Source organism: Lissotriton vulgaris, chromosome 6 (assembly GCF_964263255.1).
Source record: "Lissotriton vulgaris chromosome 6, aLisVul1.2, whole genome shotgun sequence".
Classification (NCBI taxonomy): Eukaryota; Metazoa; Chordata; class Amphibia; order Caudata; family Salamandridae; genus Lissotriton; species Lissotriton vulgaris.
In genome coordinates, this window is record NC_141694.1 from 1,838,731,955 (window position 1) to 1,838,741,534 (window position 9,580).

Consider the following 9,580-nt stretch of genomic DNA (forward strand, 5'->3'; position numbering starts at 1 on the left):
TGAGCGGAGGGAGACTCGGGCCAAATCCAGCGTTCGACACACATGCCATATTGGGGGAAGAGGTTAGCGGTCCAGTTGGTCAATACTCCAGGGCAAAAGAGCATAAAACTGCAATGGCGGCCCGGACATGCAGCGGGCGTGCCGCTGGCGCACCAAAGGCAAGCCCGTCCACGCCCAACCGGGACCAGGGGCCAAGACCCCTGGAAAAATAAAGACCAGACTAAGAAACCTAGAGAAATATAATCCTTATAAAGAGGGAAACTGTGACATGAAGTGGGATTTTACAGTAGTCAAGCCAATAGGCAGCTATTGCAAATGCTGCAAACGCAGATGGTTAACCCCTCACACCATAGGAACTACAGACAATACACTAAGAAAATCGCGAATAAACTAGAAGTGGGAATGTGGACTAATTAATAGTAGATCCCTACCCAAACACACTACGGAGCAACGTATATTACTAGAGGACACTAAATTAGACATCCTATTCATAACGGAAAGCTGGTTCAAAGAGCACTCCTCTGCTGACATGGCGGTCCCACCAGGCTATGAACTGCATAGACTAGACAGGGTGGGCAAGACAGGAGGAGGACTAGCTATTATTGTGAAGATGGAACACAAGTGTATCACAGAACAATTTAACTTGGAGGACTGTGAATGTCTACAATTTGCAATACAACTGTCCCCAACCTTTACGCTCTCAGGTCTTTTAATCTATCGACCACCAGGCCCTCTTGGGGCTTTTTTGGAAGAAGTGTCCAATGCTATGGCTAGTCTACTTTAAAAAAAAGACTCATATCATAATACTTGGAGATCTGAATCTTCACATAGAGGATAAAAGCAACCCGAACACAATAAGACTATCCGAAATGAGTTTCAGAGCTAAACTTAAAACTCACCTCTTCCCTAAATACTAACTTTTGTCATCTCATGGTTCAAGCTCTTCTTGATGGGTCTGCATTTTGTAGTCAGCGCGGGGACACACAGCTTTGTGTAGCCAGGCGCTCAATAAATGCTTATTATTATTATTATTATTATTATTATTATTATTATTATTATTATCAGATCTAGAGAGCCTACACTTGGGTCAACTGATAGAAACAGCTACACAGATTAAAAACCACATCTTGGATGTAGTAATCTCCAATGTCCACAATCTAATGGTTGCCTCCCCCGTTCCAGTGCCTTGGTCAGACCACTATTTCGTACTTTTCAGATTACAAAAGGCTGGAAACGAACACAGAAATATTACACAGAATAATGAGTTGCTGAAAAGGCGCTGGGATAAGATTAACACAGACAATTGGAGGGATATTCTGACAGAGGCAGCACAGCCACAATCAGAAACACCAGGGCCAGTAGAAGACGTCTACTCTCAATGGGAATCCTGGATCACACTATCACTAGATATAGTAGCACCCAAGACCATGCACAAACATAAAAATAGACATAGAGCAGAAGGTTGGTTTAACCCCCTATTATTGGAACAAAAAAAGGAATGTGAAAAGATCGAAATAAAGTGGAGAAAGCTTTATGATCCCAAACTCAAAACAAAATATAAAGCGGCCATTAGGAAGTACCACGACAACATCAAGGCGAACCAAGTTCTTAGAAGTGAAAATCAGGGAGGCACAGAACTCTACTAGAGAACTGTTTGCAATAATCAAGTCTTTGACCACTCCTTCCCACGAGAGTGGCCCTCCCGAATCATCAGAGGATAGGTGCAACACCCTAGCCTCATACTTCCTCTCGAAGGTGACAGACATTTACAGTAGTTTTGAATCAGACAATGATCACCGATTAGAGAAGGAGGAAGAACATGTAGGGGCACCCTCACAACAGGTCATTTCTAACTTTCCCAACATGGAACAAAACGACCTTGAATCCCTATTAGACACAGTGAAGTCGGGAACACCTTTGGATCCAGCACCACCCCATGTCCTAAAAACGGTACCACCAATTGTGACACCCACTCTTAGAAAGATTATGAATCAATCTCTGGATACTGGTATAGTCCCTTGGGCATGGAAACACGCTGTGATAAAACCCTTACTAAAAAAAAGTCAATGCATACAAATCACTTCCAGAAAATTACTGCCCTATCCTCTTAGTGCCTTATGCAGGCAAGCTACTGGAAAAACATGTCAACAAGTACCTGACCGATTTCCTGTAGACCAACCTCTGCCTCCACCACTCACAGATGGGCTTCAGGACGCAACACAGCACTGAATCCGCTCTGTTGGTGGTGGTTGAAGAGCTAAGACAGTCACTAGACACAGAAAAACTGGCGGCACTGCTCCTATTAGACTTAAGTGCAGCCTTCGACGCGGTGAACCACTGCATATTGTGTAGAAGGCTGTCAGATAAGAGAGTAAAAGGGGATAGCACTTAAGTGGCTAACCTCATTCCTGGACGGACGCTCATTTCAAGTACAGGAAAATAATATCTGTTCCCAAACTATGTTGCTTAAGTGTGGAGTCCCTGAGGGCTCATCCCTGAGCCCTACACTTTTAATGTCTATGTGGAGCCTCTTGCCAATATTGGACAGGAATTCAATATCTCTATGACCTCGTATGCTGACGACACGCAGCTGGTCATTTCCCTGGATCCAAAAAACAGCAGGGATGGGGAGAGGCTGTCCTCATGCCTGATTAAAGTCAAGGAATGGATGACGGCAAGCTGTTTAAAGTTAAATGGTGGAAAAACAGAGCTGCTACTTATAGGAAATAAGGCAATACCAAGACCCATAATAAACTTGCCAGCCTGTCTGGGCCAACCACCCATCCCAGCAGATACAGTGAAAAATGTAGGATTCTGGATAGATACAAATCTATCCATGATCACACAAGCCAATAAAGTCCCGGCAATAAAGTCCCGGGCTTCACAGATGCCTACGGAAAATTCTAGACTGAATACCCTCTCAACTAAGGAAGACAGAGATCCACTCGCTGGTCACCTTGCGACTGGATTACGGAAATTCACTCTTCGTAGGGGCACCCAAATATGTCATCCAGAAACTGCTTGTGGCCCAAAATGCAGCTGCAAGATTGCTGTGCAACATGCCGCTGCCGGAATCAACGAAAAAGCATCTGAGGAAACTCCACTGGCGTCCAGTAGAAGCTAGAATAAAATGTAAAACCTCAGTCATTGTCCACAGAGCTCGACATAGGAAAGGCCCCAAAAAAATAAGAAACCTAATTTCGTCCTACATCTCAAAGAGACAACTGCGCTCCAGCGCATAAGAGAGGCTAGTTGAAACTAGGGTACGTAGGGAAAAATGGGGAGGAAGATCCTTTTCCCATTTGGCCCCTAAACTATGGAACTCCCGCCTACTGGAATTGAGGCTAATAGAGGAGTAGATACAATTCAGAAAAAAGATAAAAACATGGCTGTTCATGCAATACCCTTAGGTTTTACTGTCTAATTTCGGTATCTGGTTGCGCAGCGCTGGGAAGCCCAAGGGCAGCAATGCGCTCTATAAATCCTTCATTCATTCATTCATCTAAGTGTTACAAGGATTGAGTAAGGTGCTATTTTTTCAAGATGATATTTTGCTGCATGGTGAAGACGTTTGTGAACATGATGAAATTTTATGGAATGTGTTAGAGAGACTACGTTCCGCTGGTTTGGTGATTAAGAAAGAGAAATGTAAGTTAAGAGTGACGTCTGTAACTTATCTTGGTCATACAATTTCGAGTGAGGGGATTAGCCCTAAATTAGTTACCCAAAAGTATATTTGAAGCTCCCAAGCCAACCAACAAAGACAAGATACGTTCATTTCTTGGTTTAGCAGAATTTTGTTCTAAATTCATACAAAATGTTGCTTCTATTTCACAACCATTGAGAACTCTTTAAAGAAAAGGATCCCAGTTTGTTTGGTCCAATGAATGCGACATGGCGTTCAAAGAAGTGAGAAATTGTATTGCAAAAATGCCGATATTAGGTAACTTTGATGTGAACAAAAGAACTGTTCTTTCCACTGATGCAAGTCTTTGCCGTTTGTGTGCTGTACTTTCTCAGGTTGTCAATGGTGATTTGAAGGTTGTAGCGTTTGCTTCATGAGCTTTGAGGGGAGCTGAAGAGAGATATTGTGTCATAGAAAGGGAGGCGTTGGCTCTATTTTGGGCAATTCTCCATTTACATTTTTTTGTGGGGAATACCTTTTATAGTAAGATCAGATCATAAACCACTTAATAAAATGTTCACTTCTAGAGATCTTGACAATTTTTCCCAGAGAATTTCTCGTTAGGTGGATGGTTTGTCCAAGTATAATTTTTCTGTTGAAATTGTTCCTGGTTCTAACAATTGTATGGCAGACTGTATGTCTAGGTTACCAATTCATTCTGATATAACCAAGTCAGAGAGAGTTGGAATAAATTGGGTTTATGCATCTGCGGTGGAAGACCAGGAGTGGACTGATGCATGTTGAAGTGATCCTGATTTTGCTATGTTGAAAGAATTTATTGTCAATGGTTGGCCAGAAAAGAATTTGTCTACAACCATGTCTAACTATTTTTGTGTGAAAGAGGAGTTAAGCATCCTTGATGACAACATTTTAGAGGTAAACATTTAGTGGCTCCCTGTGATCTAAAAGCAAAATTGGTTAATTTAGCTCATGAAGGGCATTTGGGTCGAAACAAAACTAAAGCAAGACTTTGTGAATGGTATTGGTGGCCAAGAATGGACCATGATGTGGAATGTGTAGTCAAAGATTGTTGGGATTGTGCCAATAATGACAAATCCCAAAAAACATTTTCTTCACCTATTTCACCTGTAAATATACCTGATGAACCCTGGACTAAATTAGGTATTGATATTGCAGGGCATTTTGAGTTACTTAATCTTGATGAACGTTTTGTTATTCTACTGGTGGACTATACTTCTAGGTGGGTAGTGACAAAATGTGTCTCTTCAGTCAATTCTCGTGTTGTTATTGAATTTTTGAAGATTAGTTTTCTAGGGAAGGTGTTCCAAAAACTTTAATTTCTGATAATGGAGCACAATTGGTCTCTGATGAAATGATACAAGTTCTTTCCAATCTGGCTATTGTTCATCTCAAAACTGCTCTCTATTCACCACAAGCGAACGGATTAGCCGAGAGCATGAATAAAATTGTCAAAAGCTGTGCTCAGAGAGCAATTTTAAATAAAGTGTCTTTGAAAATTGCTTTGAGAGAAACTTGGTGGGCGCATAGGGTCACACCTAAGAGTGTGACATGTGTGTCACCAATTGCAGTTCTCAGAGGTAGAAAACCTCATTGCAAACTGAATCCAGTTTGGATGGGATCTGATACCTCCTTACATGACCAACTTTCTTCCTCCGAAATGAGTGTAAGGAGAAGGAATTATCAGTATAGATATAAAAACAATTTTGATATTAAACATTCTACTAGGCAGTTTGTGTGGATTGTTGGAGATACTGTTCTTGTGCGCAGACCAGGCATTGTCAGAAAAGGGCACTCACGATTCATGGGTCCTTTTGTAATTTTGGTTGTCAAGAAAAATGTGGTAATTTTGGATTCAGGTGATGTTTGGAATACATCTCATTTGGTCAAAATCACTAATCAACACTCTCGACTTTCACAGCGAGTTTCTATCAATCATCACAATAATGTTTCTCTCAACCAAAATTCTGGCAGGATAATGAGAAAACCAAGATGGCACAATGATTATTTAATGAATACTCATTAACCAATCTATGTAAGTTTATTTTTTATTTTTCTCTAAAAGAGTTCAAGTTTTAATGCCTTATGTTGAATTGTTTTTATTTGATATTGTATATATACATTTGCATTTATTTCTTCCATTTGTTGTCATATAGGAAAGGAGATGTGTGAAGTAAGGTTCTTAGTTTGACATTATGTCGTCATTAGTGATGTATGTATGTTCCACATTACACCACTGAATGTTTACTCATGGAATTTGATCTGGCCGTTAGCGCTGGGTCGAGGTCCGTGAGGGTTGTAATTTACTTCTCTTAAATTAAATCCAGATTTAAACTAATCTGTCGCTGGAAACCTACTTTTTATCAAAGTAACTTCAGAAATATGAATGATATGCTGTAAACATAAGGTGCTGTTACATACCAGAGTAACTTTGGCATCAGTCCTACATTCCTAAGAAGTGCCTAACTCGAGGGTACCTCATCCGGCTTGCTCGTGAAGATGGCAAGCTGTGAGGAGAGATGGTGATTATACTCCTATGCAGTGTCATGGAGTTATAAACTAGCCATCTTGATTTAGACTTACCAAGGAGGTAAGAAACCCGGGCGATAAAAGGTGAAGAATAGTAGGGGAGAGTTGAGTTACCAAAGCACTAGATCAGTGATGTGTACTCTGTAATAATCAGTAAAATTACATTAATACCCTTGAAAGGTGTCGGGGAAATAAAAATCCAATGGGACAAATGTAAGGGGGCTGTTGATTCCCCTACATGAAGGCGAGCCATAGGGTAAGGTCTCAAACCCCAATTTTAATGGGAATAGTAACTGAAACTAACCATAAAGGCTGCATTGAATAGGCTATCAAGGGTCCCAATGAGAGGGGGAAAAACTACTTGGATCCCTCTTGTGAAAGAGAAATTTCTACATATGAGATGACTACGGCAAACCACTATCTGAACATCATGTGAGCAAAAAGGAATGAAGCCAGTCATTGACACAACCTGTTGGAAAAATCCATAACTGTGGGCACAACCTGGGCGCTCATTCATTTGTACCTCTCATAAAAATGTCTGTACGGATAATTAGTGATTTAAAAAGAAATGTAGACACGCAGCTCAAGAAAACTGTAGTATCCTGCATATTTAGTGTAAGGTGTTTTAGCTTCCCTGCTCAGCCAGTGTCTGTGCTCTGAATCATTGGAATGTTGGAGTCTGATGATGCCTCGGAATGTTGGGACTGTGAGAGGCAGGGCGACAGTTGGTCATGGGATGAGCAGCTGACAGGCAGCTCCTGGTGGGGCTCTGATCTACCACATAACTACATGATGTCCTGTATCTTACAACCTGTTATCTTTATGAATAAAGCATCTTGAAATGCTACCTTCCTGAGTGGACCTTCATCACTACATATTTTGGCGATGAGGTGACGAAAAACCTACAGCTACAAGCAAATCTCCGTTACCTGATTCACAAGATGACCTGAAGATGGCGCAAATAAAAGAAACTACAATGACAACAACTGGAAGTTTAAGAAAAGGAGGTATCCACAAGAAGGAAATAACTGCGAATAAGAAAAAAAGCTTTTTCTACACAGTACTATGAAGACAACTGCAATGAAAAAACAAGAAATGCAAAGAAAAGAAGACAACAAGAAACAAGTAAGCAGAAAGCAGTACGCCTTAAAGCCCCACCAGTGGCCTCACCATCGGCCAGCCCTAGCCCAGGCGTGCTTTGCTTATCATCTCTACTCATCCTGGACTTTGGCTTTACCACCTTAGTCTGCTACACTACCACACGCTTTACTACAACTTACAGACACCTGTTTCTTTCATTTTGATTTTCAACAGTGGTAAGATGTGGCTACTGTACTATATGCCTTTTTAATCCATTACGCTGTGTGATTCTCCACACCTGATTCCTGCATTGTGTGATCCTGTGCACATCAGAGTGCTGGAGTGGCTACATCTACATTTAAAAGATTATTTTTTTTCATATCATTCATGCTGGCCTCAACCCTCACCCATAGTGTTCTTGTGCCTGGAAACTCATCTCTGTTGAATACTGTGAGGAACAACATTTGAGGTTATCTGCTCTCTTGAAATTGTTCATGTCATTCGCTGTGATGGACTGCCTACAACTTCATGAAATGTCCATTTGTCATCGTGCTGACCTGGACTTACCTTCCCTCCCAGGTACACCTTTTCGACTGTTTAACTGCCTCTTCAAGTAACTGTGTGTCTTTTACACACATGCCTCCACTGAGCTCTTTACACTTTTCCTGACATTGCCACTGAGAAATAAATATGCTGAGGTGAGTTTCTCTACAGTTTTTTTTCTCCCCATCATTCTTTGCAGCCTGCTCAGCGACAGTTTAACTGTCATAAAACGTTCGTTTTTCTCACCTTCCTCTGTTGAGCCGCTCGGATCTTTTCCAAAGTAGCTCTCTGTGACGTCACACCTGCACTGTTTAAGGGACTCCTTGTGATGCCTGAGCGAGCCGTCAGCCTCTCAGCCTTGTGCCTAAACGTGCCACCATTTTCATCTTTGAAGAATATTCTACCCTAAGCCCTAGAGCTCGTATTATCTTTTCAGAGGAATGGCATAGTCGGCTCTTCCGGAATGAAATGAGACTCTAATTCCTTGCGCACTTCAAGTTACAGATCGCGCAATGATTAATCTTCTACTGCGGCATCATCTTTACTTGCACTAGACTTTGGCAGATCACTGTGGAACTCATCATTGTATTCATGCTTTCTTTCAGATGCAGAGACACTTTAGGAGCACTGGTGAGCTGTTTAACTTTGCACGATTGTCTATTGTCATGGGGACTTTTCTCAGAGTGCTGTTCTTACTTTGGTACATTCAAGGAACAAGGAAAAAGGTGTTTGGCACACACGCTTACATTCTTTTGTGCCTGTGATTTTGGAGCTCACATAGACTGGCAGTTTCTCTTTGCAACTCGGACCTCTTCTACGAGTTTACATTCTACTGTACAATTTAATTCAAATTTATCTTCCTGTCTATGAGCCTTTCACATTACAATGTCTGCTGTTTTTTAATTCTGCGAATCTGGGCAACATACGTACTCCCGTAGGTGTCACAAGACGATGAATGCTCTGATCTACCACATATCTACCTGATGTTCACTACAATAAAGACTTCATGTTGTACATCCTTTCTGCGAGGACCTTCCTCACTACAAAAACAATTAGCGGGAGCAACAATGTAGCGATCATGCAATTCTGAAAGTCACGCATCCAATGTGGGCAAAATTATGGCACCAACTCCTTACGTGTTGTCGGTCCTGATAGCCCTCGAGAAGCGAGTGGCAAAGTGAATGTTAATCACATTTATCTAGAAATATAGATGAAAATGCTAAGATGTAAGTAATTATTCAGAAAGCTGGGTAAAACTCATCCATGGCCAGACGAAAGCAGTCACACACATCTGTATTGCTAAAACAAAGGAAAGGTAAATTAAGACAGGGCATGCATGCGGAGAGTGCAGCGGAACACCCCTCTCAGAAGGAAAGGCATACCTGATTAGAATTATTGCAGGATTGCTTTGGAGCATTCAGCATTGCCTCTAAGAAAGAGTGACCTGTGTCTACCTCTTAACTAGCCTGTGGAGACACAAGAATATCCTTAACATTCCATACTCTGTATATAGGGGATACATCATAATGCATGTATAATTCTAAGCATGCAGAAATTGCATGCTTCGTAGCACTTCACTCATGAGGTAAAATCATGTCCTTTTTACAGTTGTGAGACCAGTCTTCTATGTCCCAATCAAGATGGGCACAGGGACCCCTGTAGTCACACTCTAAAGCATAATAAATTTAAGGAAGGGTCAAAATTATAGCATACAGCATTTGCACTCATTCACAAGTGGATGAAAAAGATTGGAAGTGTGTCCTT